At 39.8% G+C, this 21,000-nt stretch overlaps 1 pseudogene; it reads right to left on the bottom strand.

The window, feature by feature from the left end:
* Positions 1-3,993: 3,993 nt before the first annotated feature.
* On the bottom strand, positions 3,994-4,422 carry LOC122454242 (annotated as a pseudogene).
* Between the last annotated feature and the right edge of the window lie 16,578 nt (positions 4,423-21,000).

Here is a 21,000-nt window from a genome sequence, read left to right as displayed (position 1 = left end):
AGTGTGATCAACTCACCTAGAGTCAGACATCCTGGAATGTGAAGTCAAGTGGGCCTTAGGAAGCATCACCACGAACAAAGCTAGTGGAGGTGATGGAATTCCAGTTGAACTATTTCGGATCCTTAAAGATGATGCCATGAAAGTGCTGCACTCAATATGCCAGCAAATGTGGAAAACTCAGCAGTGGCCGCAGGACTGGAAAAGTTTCAGTTTTCATTCCAGTCCCAAAGAAGGGCAATGCCAAAGAATGTTCAAACTACACAATTGCACTCATCTCACACTCTAGTAAAGAAATGCTCAAGATTCTCCAAGCCAAGCTTCAACAATATGTGAACCGTGAACTTCCAGATGTTCAAGCTGGATTTAGAAAAGGCAGAGGAACCAGAGATCAAATTGCCAACATCCGTTGGATCATAGAAAAAGCAAGAGAGTTCCAAAAAAACATCTACTTCTGCTTTATTGACTACGCCAAAGCCTTTGACTGTGTGGTCACAACCAACTGTGGAAAATTCTGAAAGAGATGGGAATACCAGACCACCTGACCTGCCTTTTGAGAACTCTGTATGCAGGACAGGAAGCAACAGTTAGAACTGGACATGGAACAACAGATTGGTTCCAAACAGGAAAAGGAGTACATCAAGGCTGTATATTGTCACCCTGCTTATTTAACTTATGTGCAGAGTACATCATGAGAAACGCTGGGCTTGAGGAAGCACAAGCTGGAATCAAGACTGCTGGGAGAAATATCAAGAACATCAGATATGCAGATGACACCACCCTTATGGTACAAAGTGAAGAAGAACTAAAGAGCCTCTTGATGAAAGTGAAAGAGGAGAGTGAAAAAGTTGGCTTAAAACTCAACATTCAGAAAACTAAGATCATGGCATCTGGTCTCATCACTTCATGGCAGATAGATGGGGAAACAGTGGAAATAGTGACAGACTTTATTTTTTGGGGCTCCAAAATCACGGCAGATGGTGACTGCAGCCATGAAATTAAAAGATGCTTGCTCCTTGGAAGAAAAGTTATAATCAACCTAGACAGCATATTAAAAAGCAGAGACATTACTTTGCCAACAAAGGTCCATACAAACAAAGCTATGGTTTTTCCAGTAGTGATGCATGGATGTAAGAGTTGCACTACAAAGAAAGCTGAATGCCGAAGAATTAATGTTTTTGAACTGTGGTGTTGGAGAAGACTCTTGAGAGTCCCTTGGACAGCAAGGAGATCCAAGCAGTCCATCCTAAAGGCCGCAGTAGTGTTAAGTGTCCAACACAACACCTGCACAGACACTATTAAAAGGTATGTTTCCTTCATTCATTTATTAATTCTACAAGCATGCACTGACTTTCTACTATGTTCCCAGCACTTTCTACTATGTTCAAGTCACTGAGGTGAGATCTCTGCCCTCACGGAACTTGTGTTCTAGTGCCTAGCACTATAATTATAATTTATAGCCCATTGCTAGCTGACATATTTTATTTGGCCGAGATAGGCTTTCTTCTTTTTTAACATTTTACTATAAGAATTTCAAACATACAGAAAAGGAGAAGGGGTATATAGTGAGTCACTGTTGGCCCATCACCTAACTTCTATGTTTGTCAACAGTTTGCTCATCTTTGCACAGAATTTTTAAAATATTTAAATTGGTTAATGTTAATTGTCAGGATATTTTAATGATATTTCAGATTTAGAAAAACTAGAGCGTTAGGCAACACTGGACCCACATTCCCACACAGCAACAATTATCTAAACCCAAGAAACCTCTGACATTAGCTTATCATCAGCTAATACATATGTGTGATTATCTTATTTCTCACTTCTAATTGTCTCTCCTTTACTGAAGTCTACTGACAGATACAATGTTGTTGTTGCTGCTGTTTCTAATTGTGGTAAAATACACAGACCATGAATTTTGTCATCTTAGCTATTTTTAAGTAGACAGTTTAGTAGCGTTGAATACATTCACATTGTTGGGCAGCTAATCTCCAGAACTCTTTTCCTCTTGCAGTTCTGAAACCCCGCACCCATTAAAAAACAAGTCCCTGTTATTACTCTCCTCAAGTCCTTGGCAACCACATTCTACTTTCTATCTCTATGAGTTTGACCGCTCAAGGTACCTCAAATAAATGCCATTATCCAATATTTACTTTTTGGTGACTGGCTTATTTCTCTTAGCATAGTTTCAGTAAGATTCATCACTGTGCCAGTATGTGTCAGAATTTCCTCCTTTTAAGGCTGAATAATGTTCCATTGTATGTGTATACCACATTTTGTTTATCCAGTCACCTGTTGATTGACACCTTGGTTGCCTTCATCTTTTGGCTCTTGTAAATAATGCTGCTATGAACATGGGTGTACAAATATCTTTTGAATGAGTGTGTGTGTGCACGTGTGTTCAGTTGCTAAGTCGTGTCCGACTCTTTGAGACCCCATGGACTTAGCCCACCAGGCTCCTCTGTCCATAGGATTTTCCAGGCAAGGGTACTGGAGTGGATTGGCATTTCCTCCTCTAGGGGATCTTCCTGACCCAGAGATTGAACCCATGTCTCATGTGTTTCCTGCATTCCAGGGGGATTCTTTATCCTCTCAGCCATCGGGGTGCCCCATCTTTTGAGTACCTGCTTTGAATTCTTTTGGGTATATACTTACTCAGAAGTGGAATTGCTGAAATCATATGGTAATTCTATTTTGAATTTTTTGATGAGCTATTATATTGTTTTCCACAATGACTGCACTTTACATTCCTGCCAGCAGTTCACAAGAATTCCAATTTCTCCATATCCTTGCCAGCATTCCTTATTTTCTGCTTCTTAAATAGTAGCCATTCTAATGGGTGTGAAAAGCTATCTCAGTGTGGTTTCGATTTACAGTTTTGTAACAATTAGTAATATTGAGTGTTTTCTCATGTACTTATTGGGTTTTTCTAGGCATTCTTAGAAATATCTAGTCAAGTTCTTTAAGTGAGTGTGAAAATTGCTCAGTCATGACTTTTTGCAACCCCATGGACTATACAGTCCATGGAATTCTCCAGGCTAGTATACTGGAGTGGTTAGCCTTTCCCTTCTCCAGGGTATCTTCCCAACCCAGGATCGAACCCAGGTCTCCCGCATTGCAGGCAGATTCTTTACAAGCTGAGTCACAAGGGAAGCCCAAGTTCTTTAACCATTTTTTAACTGGATTATTTGTGTTTTTAAATTACCGTTGAGTTACACATTTTTTGTTTGTTTGTTTGACCATGACTCATGGCTTATGGGATCTTAGTTTCCCAGCCAGGGATTGAAACTGGGCCCTCAGCAGTGAGGCCACAGAGTCTTTTTTTTTTCCCTCCCACATTATCTATATGGTGAAATTTTAACTTTTGAACACAAAATGCTATTTTAAGAAAAAAAAGTTTCTCTTTACTTTTTTTAATGTGGCTTCCAGAAGTTTTGAATACACATGTGGCTCTTGTTAGATGTATACTGGATAGCACTGCTCTTGCTAATTCTGCCCAATTCCAGAATACAGTTGGTGGTAGGTTTACAGTACTGGTTTTTTAAAAAGAATGATATTTTATAAGCACATACTGCTGGTGTGTCCCTGATATGCCATCCAAATTTACTTTGAGTCTTAGTGAGCTGTAGGGCTCTAATTATCTGCTTCCTTATGAGTACTTACATAGTCAACTATAACTGTTATCATATTTTTAGGGCATGAAATGTGTATTCTATCAAGCTAAAAATAGGAAAGGCACCACTCATTCAAGGGTTAATTTAAGACTCCAGAAGAGGCAGCTTCACCATCTGAACCCCAAACCAGAGTCAACCATCCAGGACCAGACACACCTTCCTCTGGTGAACCACAAGAGTGATGGTGAAAGTTATGCCAAGTCAAAACTTTCTTGTACTTCAAGGAAACAGCATTCACTAATTAACACAAAGGCTGTATACTCCTGAAGACACTCTTGCTACTCTGCAGTACAAAGTTCAAATGACCTAAGGAAACACCAGAGTCCTCTGAGGCATTTTATTTGTACTTATTACATCCCTAGAGAAAGAACCCAAGGATTTTCCCTCCTGTATGTTTTCGTCTTGCTTCTTCATGGTCCGTGATGCCAGCTGAGGTTGTTAGTACAGTGAAATCAAACTGACGGGATGGGAGCAGGTTATTCTGTCATTTTACTAGATCTTTGAGGTGCACATCAAATCTGGGGCTGATCACTCCACACTTATTTAGCCTGCCTTTGAGGTTCACAACAATCTTCCCAGCCCTGTGATCATCAATGATTTCAAATTCGCCAATGTAACCATGCTTCATCATCACTGTTAGAAACCTGATGATGACTTTGGAGCACAACCTAATAAGGACCTGGCATTTGCCTCTCTTTTTGGCATTGTTGATACTCTTGAGATCATCCGCCAGGACATTCATGCACGCCATTCTGGCGGCACAGAAAGATAGCGAAAAGAAGCGGGCCACAGAGTCTTGACCACTGGTCTGTCAGGGAATTCTCAGAATTTTTTTTTAATATATTCTAGATATTAGCCTCTTATAGAATCTATGATTTGCAAATATCTCAATCTGTAGGTTTCTATTCTTTAATGGCTTTTAAGAATATGAGGCACTTCGTTGCAGCATGTGGAATCTTTAGCTGAGGCATGCAAGCTCTTAGCTGCCGTGTGTGGGATCTAGTTTCCTGACAAGGGATGAAATCTGGGCTCCCTGTATTGGGAGCAAGAAGTCTTAGCCACTGGACCACCAAGGAAGTCCCCAGTAGGTTGCTAATTTTTTTATTTCATCTTGATTTATATTTATATTAACTGTCTGAGTCTTTATATTCTCTTTGGGTCTTTGAATTTTTGACCGCTAGCTGATATTTTCTGGGTCACAACATTTAACATGTCTTCCTGAAACACAAGACTCTTTGACTGGATTTGGATATTTTCTAAATTCTTCAGTTAATATTAAAGACAATTTCTTTGTTCTATCATTTGTACAAGTGGTTGAACTCATCCATTACATTCTTGAATCTACCTAATTTCATTTCTCATTAACTTTAATTTGGAAAGTACCTTGCTATAATCCCCATGCATATGATACTTTAGCTTCATTGATCTTACTCTACCAGTTTTTTTAATTTTGTTCTAGTTTTTAACCACAGTACTTTCATTTTAATTTTTCTCCCCAAAGGAGAGAGAGAGATAATTTTCATACTGCAGTTTCAATGATACCTGATACCTGCTCAGTTAAATTTATTTTTATATATTCTTAAATTATTGGAGAAGGAAATGGCAACCCACTCCAGTATTCTTGCCTGGGGAATCCTGTGGACGGAGGAGCCTGGTGGGCTGCCATCTATGGGGTCTCACAGCGTCGGACATGACTGAAGGGACTTAGCAGCAGCAGCAGCGTTCTTAAATTATAGGCCGCTGATTCTTCTGGAAGCAAAGGTACACGCACAATGGGAAGCTGAGGCCACGAGCTAACAGGACTCTGATGTGCTTTCATGCTGTCGTTTCTTCTTTGAAAAAATGATCTGTGGTGTCTGTCCTATAGAAAGAACAGACAAATGCAACTCACATAGCTCCTGGCCCAAAAGATACAGATTTAAAGCACAATTTTAAGGGGACAAAAACAATTTAGTAGAATAATCAAGCAAAGTAACAAAATTTAAAGAACATTGATTTTGGATCTCATGAGAGATGATAGCATTGGTTCTTTTATTTATTTATTTTTCCATTTATTTTTATTAGTTGGAGGCTAATTACTTTATGATATTGTAGTGGTTTTTGTCATACATTGACATGAATCAACCATGGATTTACATGTATTCCCCATCCCGATCGTCATAACAAAGGCATACAAACTTCTTCAGTTGCCAAAATCAGTCTTCAGAACAAAATTCCATTATTAGAACCTTCAGTAGACCTATTTTTTTTTCCTTTGGAAACAGCCCTAAGAAACACTCTGGATACCATTACAATACTTGTATTCAAGACTGGATTTAAATGAAAGTCTTGGAGTTTCCAAAGATCTTACTTAGATCTCCAGTAAACTTTCCCTCAAGGTACAGCCAATTTATACTGTCATTATTAGTGCCTGGATTGACAGCAGAAATTGCTTTCTTTACAGGTTGGGCACAGAAGGAAGAAAACCTCTGGGAAAGAATGACTTTCATTCCAACCAACAAAGGAATAAAGACACTTTGGGGACATTTGTGTTAGGCTGACTAATGATAGTTGCAGACAGCACACCAAAAATACAGTCAAAAAATGTTTTAAAATCTTCTTTGCCTCAGTTTTTCATCTATAAAATTATTATAATAATTATGCCTATTTACAGAGTTATTGGGGGTTCCCTCATAGCTCAGTTGGTAAAGAATCTGCCTGCAATGCAGGAGACCAGGGTTCAATTCCTGGGCCGGGAAGATCCTCTGGAGAAGGAAATGGCAACCCACTCCAGTATCCTCGCCTGGAGAATCCCACAGACAGAGGAGCCTGGCAGGCTACAGTCCATGGATCGCAAGAGTCGGACACAACTTAGTGACTAAATCACCATCACCAGAGTTATTGTTACGAGAGAATGGAACACTACATGTAAATTACTTACAAGAGTTGATTTTAAAAAGAAAATATTCTTCAAATTTATTTTGGTACTTATATAAGGTATGGTTCTCACTTAATTTTCTCTAGATTATAATCTAGTTGTCTTATGAAATCTTTCTTTCCTTTGCCTTTATTTTTCAGTATATTTTTAATTCTATGTTTAATTATGGTATGTAATAATGTTCTATTTCTGAAATTTCTATTCACTTACGTGGATCTGTTTTGTACCATTATATAAATTTTTGTTGTATCATACTATCATTTGCCATCTTGAAAACTACTGTCTTCTCTTTGCGCTTCTTTTTGAAGCTATTTTTTGAGACCTTAACCTATTTAGTATGCTTTAGTGAACTTTTCATCAGCTTTATCTTCTTCTGAGAAAAATCCTATTGGTGTTTTGATTGGAATGATGTTAAGCTATAAATTGACTTAGAAAGAATAACATATTTATGGTATTTGTTTGCTTTCTTTTTCCCCCCTTCCAAAATCCTTTGGTGCATGTCATCTTTAAATATCCAGTAATGCAGTTTTTCCTAAATATATCTTTACCATGTTTGTTGTAATTATCTATCACTTTTACTATAATATTTTCAAGGTGGTAATTGCTCAGTAAGCATATGTTTTCATCATTTATCTTCTACTTTCATGTTAGACCTCAGTTATATAAAATTTAATCATACCTCTCAATTCATTGCTTAATATCAAGATCATTTATGTAATGCTTATTACTGGTCTATTTTAGTTTCTTTAACCTCAATCCAAATCCCATGTTCCTCTCCTCACTCTAATGTGTCTAATACAGATTATAAAATATGCATATGTTCTTGTGAAATACATAGTTTTAAACTTTTTTTCCTCAGCATTAATTTTCTATGATGTACCCATATTGCTGTATATATCTTGCTTCTACCTGCATAGCATTTCACATTCACTACATTTTATGTACCCATCCCTTAGCATACTTCCACCATAAACACTGCAACAAATGTCCCTGTATAACTCTCCTTCAGATCTGTGCAAGAATTTCTTTGGTATGTATATTCCCTGAGATAAGTGAGTCTGAGGCATGCACTGACATTTTTACTGAATTCTACCAGAATGCCTTCCAGAGTACCTGTACCAATTTACATTACTTCTCCGTATCCTTGCCAAACTGATATCATCCTTTCCAATTTTTGCCAATTTGATGGGTATAAAATGGTGTATCATTTTTGCTTCAATTTTGATATATCAGCTTACTAGTGATGTTGAGGATCTTTTTATTATTTGTTAGCCCTTTGGGCTTCCTCTGCTTCAAATTGCCTATTCATATCTTTTATCTATTTTTATATTCAGTTTCCAATTCTATTCCTGATGATTTACAGAAACTTTTCGTGTATTCTAGCTTTTCTTTTTTGGCTGCACTGCACAGCATGTGAAATCGTAGTTCCCAACCAGGGATTGAACCCATGCCCCTTGCTTTAGAAGCATAGAGTCTTAACCATTGGACCACTGGGGAAATCCCTCTAGTTTTTTGTTTTTAATTGAAATATTTATGTTAGTTTCAGGTGTATAGCAAAGTGATTCAGTTGTATATGAATGTGTGTGTGTATATATATGTATATATATACATATATACTTTTAGGACGGCTTCCTAGGTGGTGCTAGTGGTAAAGAATCTGCCTGCCAGTGCGGCAGACATGAGACGTGGGTTTAATCCCTGGATCAGGAAGATCCCCTGGAGGAGGAAATGGCAACCCACTCTAGCATTCTTGCCTAGAGAGTCCCACGGACAGAGGAGCCTGGTGGGCTGCAGTCCGTGAGGGTTGCAAAGAGTCGGACAGGACTGAAGTGATTTAAAACACACACACACACACATACTTTTACAGATTCTTTTCCCTTATAGGTTATTACAAAATATTGAGTATAGTTCACTGTGTATGCAGTGGGTCCTTGTTGTATATTTTAGTTTTAATGCCCTGTAGAGTTTAGTCATTGCTGGTATCTCCTCTTAGTCATTTGTCTAAGTTTATACTTCATTGAACAGAAATCTTCAAATTTTATGCAGTGATAATAATTGTTTCTTTATCTCATGTTTATATTTTGGGGTCTTGCTTAAAAAGGTTTCCCCCTGGTTCGTAAAGACAGCCCTTTCATATTCTATTACTTTAATAGGTTGTAAAATCCATTTTGAATCCCCTTAGCATATAGTAAAAATGCAGGATCAAGCTCAGTTTTTCTTTGTACAGTGATCCAGTTTTCTCATACTACCTAAGAAGCAATCTATCTATCCACTCCAGATTGTTCTGTGGTGCTACCTTTATCAAATACCAAGTTTATATTTTTAAGCTCTCCATTGTGTTCCTCTGCTTTGCTGTCTTCCTACACGAACGCTATACTATCATTACCACAGATTTTCAGTGAAGTCATACTACCATTACATTTTCTTAACCTTGTATTAGGAACACATTATCTTATGGTGAAGGGAATTGCAGAGTGATTAGTGTGACTTCTTTAAGAGTAGATAGCAATAAGTTTTTTATTTAATGACACTTGTTTTCTCACAAAATGGAAAAAATATTGATTACATCATGAGTGTCAGAGAGTCTTCAAATCCATATCAAGCAGCTAGGTTGTTTATTTACATCCTTTTCCCATGGATTTTTCAAGTTTGGGGTTTCTTCCACACCCTTTCTTCTGGCCCCACAACACAGGTACCAGGAATATGGATGAGCTTTATCAGGTCCCCTAATACAGTCAGCCCTCTGTATCTGTGGATACTGAGGCCAATTGCACTACACCATTTTATATAAGGGACTTGAGCACCACCAAGTTTTAATACCGCAGGGGCTCCTGGAACCAATACCCCATGGCTATCAAGTGAAGACTATAATTGCATGGAATTGGTTGATTATCTTACCTATTAGCCTCATTTTGGGGGGTCTTGTCCCTACTCTTCCTTTGATCAGCTTTGGATAAAAGTCTTAGTATGTGTTAGTGAAGTTGCTCCGTCGTGTCCGACTCTTTGCGACCTCACGGACTGTAGCCTGCCAGGCTTCTCCATCCATGGGATTTTCCAGGCAAGAGTACTGGAGTGGGTTGCCATTTCCTTCTCCAGGGGATCTTCCCAACCAAGGGATCGAACCCAGGTCTCCCACATTACAGGCAGACACTTTACCGTCTGAGCCACCAGGGAAGCCCTTAGTATGTGTTATTCCCTACAAACTGAATTTCTCTAAGTTTGGGGCTTCCAGACTGAAACTGCTGTGTTACTGCAAATACCCTTGTCCAAATGTTAATCTCTTTGCTACGATGCTCCACTTCTCTCCCAGCGTGTCTTCCTCCCTGTTGCTTCCTACTAAATCTTTCTCACTCTACTTGCCTGGAGCAAAGAAGAAGTAGAAAATGAAATTCACAACCACGATGTAAGAAGGAGAATGTTGTTGTTGTTGTTTAGTTGCTAAGTCATGTCCGACTCTTTTGCGACCCCATGGACTGCAGTCTGCCAGGCTCCTCTGTCCATGGGATTTTCCAGGCAATGATACTGGAGTGGGACGCCATGTCCTTCTCCAGGGGGTCTTCGCAACCCAGGGATGGAACCCACATCTCCGGCATTGGCAGGCGGATTCTTTACCACTGAGTCACTGGGGAATCCCAGGAAGGAGAATGGAGCGTGTTAAACACGAACCTTTTCGCTTGCTGAATATTTCTGTAGGTTTGGATATGCAAAAGTGGGTCCGGACCTTAGCTTGGAAGTAGACACCAGCCAGAACTGTGTGTTCTGCATAAAGAATGAAGAATTTGCATTGGAGGCTGCAATCCAGGAAGGAGAGGATTCTGAGGAGATAGCACGTGGGAGAAAGGAAGATAAACAAGCTAGCTAGTGTGTTGCTGAGCCCCTATATGGATGAACAGCCAATAGAACAATTCCTGGGAAAAGAACTCTTAAGAAGAATCAGTTTTCAAGTAGTAGGAGTTCATTTTTTAAAAAATTTTATTTTATATTGGAATAAGGGCTTCCCTTGTAGCTCCGTCAGTAAAGAATCTGCCTGTAGGGCAGGAGACCGGGGTTCGATCCCTGGGTTGGGAAGATCCCCTGGAGAAGGAAATGGCAACCCACTTCAGTATCCTTGCCTGGAATATCTCATGGACAGAGGAGCCTGGTGGGCTGCAGTCCTTGGGGTCGCAAAGAGTCGGGCACGATTGAGCGACTAACACTTACTTATAGCTGATTAACGATGTTGTAATAATTTCAGGTGGACAGTAGGAGTTCATTTTTGAGCTGTAAATACTCATACCCTGTTTGTCACCCTCAATTTGCACTGAATTCTGATAAAAACAAAAATATCTCATGTTAACAGATATATACACATCTGTGTGTATTGAGGGGGAGAGGGAAGTGGTGGTGTTATTAGTATGTATCAACTATGAAAGGGAATAAGATTCACAGATGGATTTGCCTAGTGCAGAACACAACAACTTGAGTAAGAAATAGTGAAACAATCTATTAACTGACCAGTGTCCAGTGGAAGCAGGAACTCAGAACCAGAGGTCATCACAGTAACAAGGGGAAGGAGGAAGAAGCAAAAGAGAAGGAGAAAGGAGGATGAAGGAGGGAAATAACGGTCATTTGTAAAGTGTGCCAAGATTTGTTCAAATGCTTTGCTTTTCACAGATGAGGGTAACCATGAGAATGTAATACCCAGCAGTTGCCTCTTCTCTCCCGGAGATTGCCAGCAATCTCAGAGAGGAATTGGACTTCCCACAGTAAGCAGGCCAGTCCTGTCTATTAAATATAGGAGGCCTCAATTAACATCTGGGTGGCTTTTAACTAAGCATTAACCCTTACTTACTCCCAAACATACTCCAAAGGAGCTTGAAGGCCTGGTACTGTGATAGATCACAACTATCTTCTGGCTTCAGGCCCTAAAAGCATCCCCAAACTCATCATTAGAACAAACCTTTGTTGTAATTTCCAGTGTATCATAATGACTGTGAATATTTTTAAAGGAAAAATACTTTATTAAAAAATAGAAAAAGCAAAAAAAAAAGTTTGTGAGTTGATCTATTCTTTTTGTGGATCTTGATCTTGTATCATCTCTCACTTGACTTTGATTCAGGCCAGTAACCTTCTGCTTTCTCTTAATCTCACTCTGGGGTACCCGAGCTGGTACCCTAGCTTTCACTACTGACTGTTTTTCCTGGTCGAGTCAAGTTGGAGCTCATCAGGCCCCAGACTCTGGGAACTTCCATAATGGACGAGAGTCTCTTTCATAGTCACCCTCAGTCTCAGCCGAGTCTCCTCAGCTCTTGGCTGCCCTCTTCTGGGATCAGGTCCCTCAGCCGCTGCTGTGGGCCAGAAAGCCCCTTTCTCCAACTCCCCTCTGACCTGGGACAGGTGGGGTAATCACAACCGTGTATTTGGACTCTTCTGCTGCCATAAGATCTAACAATGCTATCTTATCTATATATTCACCTGTTAAGTGTTGTAGCTATTTTACCAACAAAGAAGATTTTATGGAAGAAAAAAATAAATGCTGAGCCCTCTAAAATAATAAACCATTGTGTATGTGTGTGTGTATGTGTGTGTGTACGTGCTCAGTCATGTCCGGCTCTTTGAAACCCCGTAGACTGTAACCCACTAGGAGCCTCTGTCCATGAGATTTTCTCAGCAAGAATACTGGAGAGGGTAGCCATTTCCTCCTCCAGGGAATCTTCCCAACCCAGGGATCAAACCTGTGTCTCCTGAGTCTCCTGCATTGGCAGGCAGATTCTTTACCACTGAGCCACCTGGGAATCTCAATAAACATTAAGTGAATTCAATAAAAACATAACATTATCTGGTAATATCTGTTATCTCTTCTCAAAATGTCACTTGTAGGTTGCACATCATCACCACTGATAAATATCTGAAAGTTTTAAATAAAATAATTTCTTGCATTATTCTGGAATGGCTAATATTTTAAGATTAAATTGATATATGAAGAGTAGGGGGATATGCTCGATGTTTTTAAAGTTCTCAGTTGAGTGGGAACTTTAGAAGTATTTGTTCCTAAAGTTAGTTTGTGCTATGAATTATCTAAGAACACATGAAAAACACATGCTCCCTCCATACACACAAACACACTCACACACACAAGTGCACATTTTCTACGTAAACACAATGGATTATTACTCAGCTATAAAAAAGAATGTATTTGAGTCAGTTCTAATGAGATGGATGAAACTAAAGCCTATTATACACAGTGAAATAAGCAGAAAGAAAAACACCAATACAGTATATTAATGCATATATATGGAATTTAGAAAGATGGTAACAATGACCTTATATGCAAGACAGCAAAAGAGACACAGATGTAAAGAACGGACTTTTTAACTCTGTGGGAGAAGGCGAGGGTGGGATGATTTGAGAGAATAGCTTTGAAACATGTATATTATCATGTGTGAAATAGATGACCAGTGCAAGTTCAATGCATGAAACAGGGTACTCAAAGCCGGTGCACTGAAACAACCCAGAGAGATCGGGTGGGGAGGGAGGTGGGAGGGGGGTTCAGGACGGGGGTATACATGTGCACCCCTGGCTGATCCATGTCAATGTATGGCAAAAACCACAGCATTATTGTAAAGTAATTAGCCTCCAATTAAAGTAAATAAATTAAAAAAAAGAATTACATTGCTTAGGACCCTCAGATTTTCAAATCCTTCTCTTCTTGGCCATGTACATAGTTTGTTCCTAAATTAAGACCTTTCCTCTCAATTATATGGAAATGATTATGAAGCTGGGGAAGCAAGGAGGCAAAACAAAAGGAAAAATGAAAAGACAGGATTTTCATACATTGCTAGAGTATTAAAACGTTTTAAAATTTTAGTTATTTACTTATTTTTGGGTGTGCTGGGTCTTCATTGCTTTGAGAGGGCTTGCTCTGGATGCAGCAAGTGGGGGCTACTCTCTAGTTGTGGTGCTTGGGCTTCTCATTTCAGGGGCTTCTTTTGTGGTAGATCATGGGCTCTAGGCACATGAACTTCAGTAGTTGTAATGCATGGGTTCTATAACTTGGACTCAGTGGTTGTGGTCCAAGGGCTTATTTGCTCTGTGGCATATGGAATCTTCCTGTACCCAGGATCAAACCTATATCCCCTATGCTGGCATGCTGTTTACCACTGGACAAACAGGGAAGTCCAAGAGTATAAAATTATATAACTACTTAGGCAAACTCTGTGGCAATTTCTACTCAAGTACAATATATTCCACTCTATGACACAGTGTTTTCCCTCTTACGTATTTACCCAAGAGAAATGAAAACAAATATCCACACAAAGATTTTTACACAGATGTTCATAGCAGCTTAATTTACAGTAGCTCTAACCTAGAAACAACCCAAACATCCATTAACACTGGAATGGATGAACAATTTCTACCTGCAACAGCATGGATGAATCTCAAAAAACATTATGCAGAGCCGACACAAAAGAATATACACTATTAGACTCTGTTTTCTCTTTTTAAAAATCATTTTGTTGCTGTTGTTGTTTTTAATTACTTTTTCTTTTGTTTTTGTGAAGTTCTAGAAAAGACAAATAGGCAAAGAACACAAACTTTGGCGAGTGATTGGTGGTTACTGACTGTTAATGGGTACAAGAGAATTTGCTTGGGTGATAGAAACATTCCATATTGTACCTATATATATATAGTTGGATATATAGGTAAAAAGTCAGTGAACTGTATACTTAAGATCTGTGTATTGTACTAAATGTCAATTATATTTCAATTTAAACTAGAAAAATAGAATATATAAAGAAACAGAAATTAGAAAATCAAACAGTGACATGAGTTAAGGGAGAGAGTTGCCAGTTAGCAATATCTAAATTTTCAACGCAGAATTCTATTAAATATTCCATCCCGTGTTGAAGTAAAATGATTTTAAAAATTTATTTTGATTCCAAATGATGTCCCCAAATATGGCAGTAATTTCCTGGGCTCTTCCTTTTGCTCAGGACCCGGTCAACGTCCTGAGAGGGCTGAATCTGGGCTCTGGAATGAGAGGGGGCTTCCTGGACATACAACCTATGCAGTAGCGTAGGACAATGAGCTCAGAAAGAGTTTCATGCTCTGCTGTCACAGCCTTGAAATTCTAAAAAATTTTATCTTTGAATTTGTGTTTTGCAAGAGAAATTTGTTGAGACAATGAAGCCTGTGCGTCAACAGAAGAGATATGAACAATAGATGTGTCTGCTACTTGTTGCTGTTCTATTTGCACATACAATTTGTGAGGCCCATGGTCACAAAATTTCCATGGGTTCACAGTGTGTGGGAGTTCCATAAGACTCGAACCAAGGGCAAGATAACATACTGCATCTATGACTGAGTAAGGAATGAAGCCCTGACAGCCCCCAGAGGCCAGGTTATCTGCTTGAACTGGAACTAGTTTCCAAAATAGGAAAAAAAAAAAAAAGGCAGTGGTGTTCTAAGAAACAATAATCCTTGTATTGTGGTGGTGGCTTAGTCACTAAGTCATGTCTGATTCTTTGCAACCCCACAGACTGTAGCCCGCCAGGCTCTCCTGTCCATGGGATTTCCCAGGCAAGAATACTGGAGTGGGTCGTCATTTCCTTCTCCAGGGGATCTTCCCAACTCAGGGATCGAACCCATGTCTCCTGCATTGTAGGTGGCTTCTTTACCGCTGAGCCACCTGAGAAGCTCAATTTCTTGTATAGCCAAGTGAACATTGTGGCATAAAAGGAAAAGGAAATATAAGGCAACTCATGTTTTCTTTTTCTTTCCTTTTTAGTCATTCCTTATTTATCAGAAAGCTGAAGGTAGAATGTGTTGATAGACTGTATGCATATCAAGAAATGAAATAAGGGACTTCGCTGGTGGTCCAGTGGTTAAGACATCATGCTGCCAATGCAGGGGGTACAGGTTCAATCCTTGGTTCAGAAACTAAGATCCCACATGCTGAGGGGCATAGCCAAAAGACTAAAAAAATAATAACAAAAAATAAAGAAGTTAAATAACTGTGCAGCCAATCTAGTTGTAAGACATTTCTATCCTTCGAAAAGAACCTCTGTATTCAGAGAAGTAGTCATATGAAAATCTTATTCACATTTACAGTCTAATTTCTCTTTGGATATAAATAAAAGGATATGGGTTTTAATTATAGTATTAAAAAAGAAGCAAAATAAAAACAGTTGGATTGGCATTGTTCAGTGTTTTACTGTCTCACTGTTTTTCTTTACTTAGAACAACAAAACATGACAAGTCAGGAGAGACTGAAGAAAAAAAGAATATTTTTATTTTGGTGCCTTTAAGAGCATTTTTTTTTCTTTTTGATTAAGAAGTCCCACTTTTTCATTTTGCACTGGGCCTCACAAATTAGGCAGCCTGTGTTGCCTGGAGCTGAAACCCTCAGACAATCTTGTGTTTTGGGTAAAGGTGAGAATAATAACAAACCTAGAGAGCATATTAAAAAGCAGAGACATTACTTTGCCAACAAAGGTCCACATAGTCAAAGCTATGGTTTTTCCATTAGTCATGTATGGTTGTGAGATGTGGAACATAAAGAAGGCTGAGCACCAAAGAATTGATGCTTTTGAACTATGGTACTAGATAAGATTCTTGAGAGTCCCTTGGACTGCAAAGAGATCAAACCAGTCAATCCTAAAGGAAATCAACCCTGAATTTTCCTTGGAAGGACTGATGCTGAAGCTGAAACTCCAATAATTTGGCCATCTGATGTGAAGAGCTGACTCATTAGAAAAGACCCTGATACTGGGAAAGATTGAAAGCAGAAAGAGATGGGGATGACAGAGGATGAGATGGTTGGATGGCATCACTGACTTGATGGACATGAGTTTGAGCAAGCTCTGGGAGTTGGTGAAGGACGGGGAAGCCTGGTGTGCTGCAGTACATGGGGTCACAAACAGTTGGACTGAGCAACTCAGTTGAACTGAGAATAATGAGAAGAATAGGAAATGGTGTGGAGCAGGCACCCTGGAGCCCTTCTTAATCTCATAGACTCAGTACCTGGGCTGCAGAAGAAATTCAACCCCAAGTAGGAGAGTCAGAGAGCAGTTTGATTTTGAGAGTAGTATTGTGTGCCGTTTTTTCCAAGGTCTTCTGACCCAGGCTGATTGTGAGAAACTAACAGAACTCTTCAGAATAGCCCTACAACAAGAAGACTGTGGTAAGTGGCAAGAGGCTTGAGGTCTAATACCACTGTCAACACTGTGGAGCATGGGGATTGGTGAATCTTTTTCCTTCCCAGAATTGGGTGCTACCTACTAGGCCTTCCATGATGTGGATGAGAGGAGGAGTGACTTTGATATGGAGGCTACAACAAGAGCCTGAAGTCAGCTCATTTCATTGGGAGCCATAGGGTCAATAAAAGCTGATGAACCTTAGCTTCACAAATTTGGAGATGAAATCTAATAGGCACTGTGGCGGTTTTAAAACATTATCCCAAATGCTTTGGTGCTCCTCTCATTAAAAGGTAGGGTCCATGTTCCCTCCCCTGCATTTCATAGAATATGGCAGGATTCATGCTCTGATAGCTTCCAGTTCCAGGCAGACACCACATCCTGTCTCTTTGGGATGCTGGTCTTGGAACACACTGATTATGCTGTGAGGAAGTTGAAGCAGCTTGTGGAGAGGCTTACATCGGGAGGAATCAGGCCCCCAGTTGACACCCCTGGATGATTCTCAGCATCGTCAGCACCGGCTAACCAGCCATGAGGCTGAGTCGTCTTGGAAGTAAATCTTCTAGCTTCCAGATGACCTGCTCCAGTTGACACTGCATGGAGCAAAAACAAGCCTTCTTTGTGAAATCCCACTCAAACTACAGACTTGTGAGCTACATAAAGGATTGTTGCTGCTTAAAACCACTAGTTTTGGCATGGCTTTTTATGAGGCAGTGGAAAGAATGGTATATTCCTTGGCTTCTACCAGGGGAAAAGCTCAGCTTTGATTTAGGACTGAGGCTCTAACATTTCCACCAAGGAGAAGTCAGCTGAGTGTAGAGGTTAATCATATAGACCCTGGAGTTAGATTTCCTTGGTTACTATTTCCAGTTACACCAGTTACAGTTGTGTGACTGTAGTTTCTACACTCAGTTTCCTCATCCATCCAAAATAGAACAATAATGATGATAACTTTACCACATTGGTGTCAAGGTCAAATGAGCACTTAGAATGGAATCTGGTGCAGCGATATCATTATTTTCAGAGCAAAAGCATCTTCATAACTTTTTGAAAGTATTCTTTACTTGTGATTTTACTCTCTAGAGTAGCTGGGCTTGAGAAAATACAACTTTACCTTTTACTCATTTAGTAATGACCTCTCTCTTCAGATTCTGCTGTCATTCTGGCTTTTTATGTTCTACAACATAAAGTTTTATTTTATTTATAACCAGAAAAACAAAATCAGCAGCACAAAGAGTGGAGGTCATGCTGAAAGCCCACCTGGTGGATTTGAGCCTATCAGGTAAGCATATCATCTCATGCTTCTATTCTGTAACTGCTACTCATTTTATATTACTTGGTAAATTATTAATATAAATGTTATAGATGAACTTAAGACTACGGAAACATGAGTATTATGTTTTTGTCTGCACTTTTCTGTACTTTTACCATCTCAAAGTTAAAAGTGAAAACACACAATACCTGTTTATTATTTGAAATCTGGAAGATACAAAATAGTACAATAATTACTCATAATTTAACCACCTGGAGGTTACTCTTAAATGTCAGTACCCTTTTCTTAGTTGAAGGGAAAATGGACCAACCATCTAAGCATTTTATGAAGGTTAAAGTGGTGCCATCTGAAAGCAAAATATCAATACTACACTTGAAAACAAGTGATATCAGATACTTCAAAGAAAGTCAGGGACCATAAGTGTACTTGACACAGATGCAGAAGAGTAAAATCTCAGATGAGCAGAACATTACAACACAATGGTCATAATCTATATGACACTTTTAATTTCATATGACCGTGTTTCAGAACTCTGCCATTCTAGTTAGTAGAACCATTTACCTCAAAAAAATATCCATCTCTAATAAGCTACAAGGACCTACTTATAGCACAAAGAACTACACTCTCAATATTTTGTAATAACCTATAAGGGAAAAGAATCTGAAAAAGAATATATACATGTATATGTTGTATATACCTGAAACTACATTGTAAATCACATTGTAAATCAACTGTACTTCAATTAAAAAAAAATGTGACTCGCTAAAAATTAAAATATATATAAATGTGTGTATGTATATATATATATACATATATGTATATACATAAACACTCAAAACAATTTTGCTTTTCCTTTGGGTCTGTAAGTAGCAAAATGATTTTTGCAAATTTATTTATTCACCCAATTTATGAATGATAAAGTTATCTCTAAGGAATTTCTGCCACTTTACTTTCTCTTTGGGTTCCTGGTTCTTTCTAGATGGAGGCTTGGAGGTGTCACAAAGAGGAATGAGTGAGTGAAAGTCGCTCAGTCATGTCTGACTCTTTGCGATCCCATGGACTATACAGTCCATGGAATTCTCCAGGACAGAATACTGGAATGGGTAGCCTTTCCCTTCTCCAGGGGATCTTCCCAACCCAGGGATTGAACCCAGGTCTCCTGCACTGCAGGTGGATTCTTTACCAGCTGAGCCACAAGGGAAGCCCAAGAAGAAGGACAGTGAAAGTGAAGTTGCATTTGACTCTTTGCTACTCCACAGACTGTAGTCTACCAGGCTTCTCCGTCCAAGGGACTTTCCAGGCAAGAGTACCAGAGTGGGTTGCCATTTCCTTCTCCATTGGATCTTCCCGACTCAGGGATCGAACCCGCGCCTCCCGCATTGCGGGCAGACGCTTTACCCTCTGACCTACCAGGGAAGGAGGTTTTGAACAGGCAGATGCTTTACCCTCTGAGCTACCAGGGAAAAAAGTGAAAAGTGAAGTCGCTCAGCTGTGTCCGACTCTCTGCGACCCCATGGACTGTAGCCTACCAGGCTCCTCCGTCCATGGGATTCTCCAGGCAAGAATACTGGAGTGGGTTGCCATTTCCTTCTCCAGGGGATCTTCGCGACCCAGGGTTCGAACCCGGGTCTCCGGCATTGCAGGCAGACGCTTTAACCAGGGAAGGAGGTTTCAAATCATGTTTGACCAACTAGCTTGAAGCAGAAGCTGCTTAAAGTTAAGCTCCTGAGGCAAATGCGCTCCAGCCCCACCCAGTCCTTGTGCTCAGCAACACTGTCCTAAAACAGGATCGAGACTGTGGCTTTTGGCTTTAAAATAGGACTCCATATTCTCTCTCTCCAATTTCAACTGCCGGAGACCAGACTCAGCTGGGTTGGAATCCTCCTGCTTGGCAGTAGAAACCTTCATTCAGCACTCCACCTGGTCCATTAACAGGCTGCCAGGATGCGTGCTACTATAGAAAGTTGTTGCTTTGGCAGGTGAGGAAAGCAAGGAAATGGAAGGATTATACAACTTTATCTCACTGAGGTAGGAACTAAGGTTTGAGGAACTGAGGTAAGAACTTTACTAAGAAGCTGTTCAGCTGGAGTGATGAGTTGGTTAGAGGGTTGGGCATCAGGGCTGAGGGAAATGAGAGAAGCTGACAGGAGAAAATACGCTGCTCCAAGGGACCTGAAACGGAGACAGGTAAATCTGTGATAAGGTCAGTCAGCATGGTTCTGGGATTTTCTGCAGGAGAGTCCCCAAATACAGACAGAGAATCTTCTAAAAGCAAAATCACTAAAAAGGGAGGGTTGAGAACCTGGGTGACTTGGGGGGTTTTATGCTTCCCTCAGGTGGCTCAGACGGTAAAGTATCTGCCTGCAATGCAGGAGACCCAGGCTCCTGGGTTGTGACCATCCCTTGGAGAAGGGAATGGCTACCCACTCCAGTATTCTTGCCTGGAAATCCCATGAACAGAGGAGCCTGGTGGGCTACAGTTCATGGATCAGACAGGACTGAGTGACTAAGCACACACAGGGCATCTAAAACATAATCAAGATTTGGCTTTATAGGATAATCAGAGGTAGGATCCTCTCAATTTTTCTAAAAGAAAAATACTACAAAGTGGTTTCTCTTTAATCCAGAAATTCCCCTTAAACTGGAAAGGTAGGAGGGAGGGCTAGGCAGGAACTGAAAAGGCCTGAGGGAGAAGTGGGACTAGATGACCTTCAAGGACCTTCCCAGAGCACCCAAAGGCAGGATAGTCCCCTGAGGGTGAGCTGGAAATTTGTGAGAGTGTTTTTTGAGTGTTAGAAAGATAGCATTTAGTAAAAATGTAATCAATGACACTTCTTTTAAAAGATAAACACCAAGTATTTCTTGCTTGACTTTAGTGTACATTGAATTTTCTGGGATTGCAGCTACTGAATATACTAAAGGAAAACTCTACCTCCTTTTATGGAGAACTTTATCAAGAAACAT

This window comes from Cervus canadensis, chromosome 16 (assembly GCF_019320065.1).
Source record: "Cervus canadensis isolate Bull #8, Minnesota chromosome 16, ASM1932006v1, whole genome shotgun sequence".
NCBI lineage: Eukaryota > Metazoa > Chordata > Mammalia > Artiodactyla > Cervidae > Cervus > Cervus canadensis.
The sequence above is the reverse complement of the archived record's forward strand: the minus strand, read 5'-3'. Positions and strand labels throughout refer to the sequence as shown.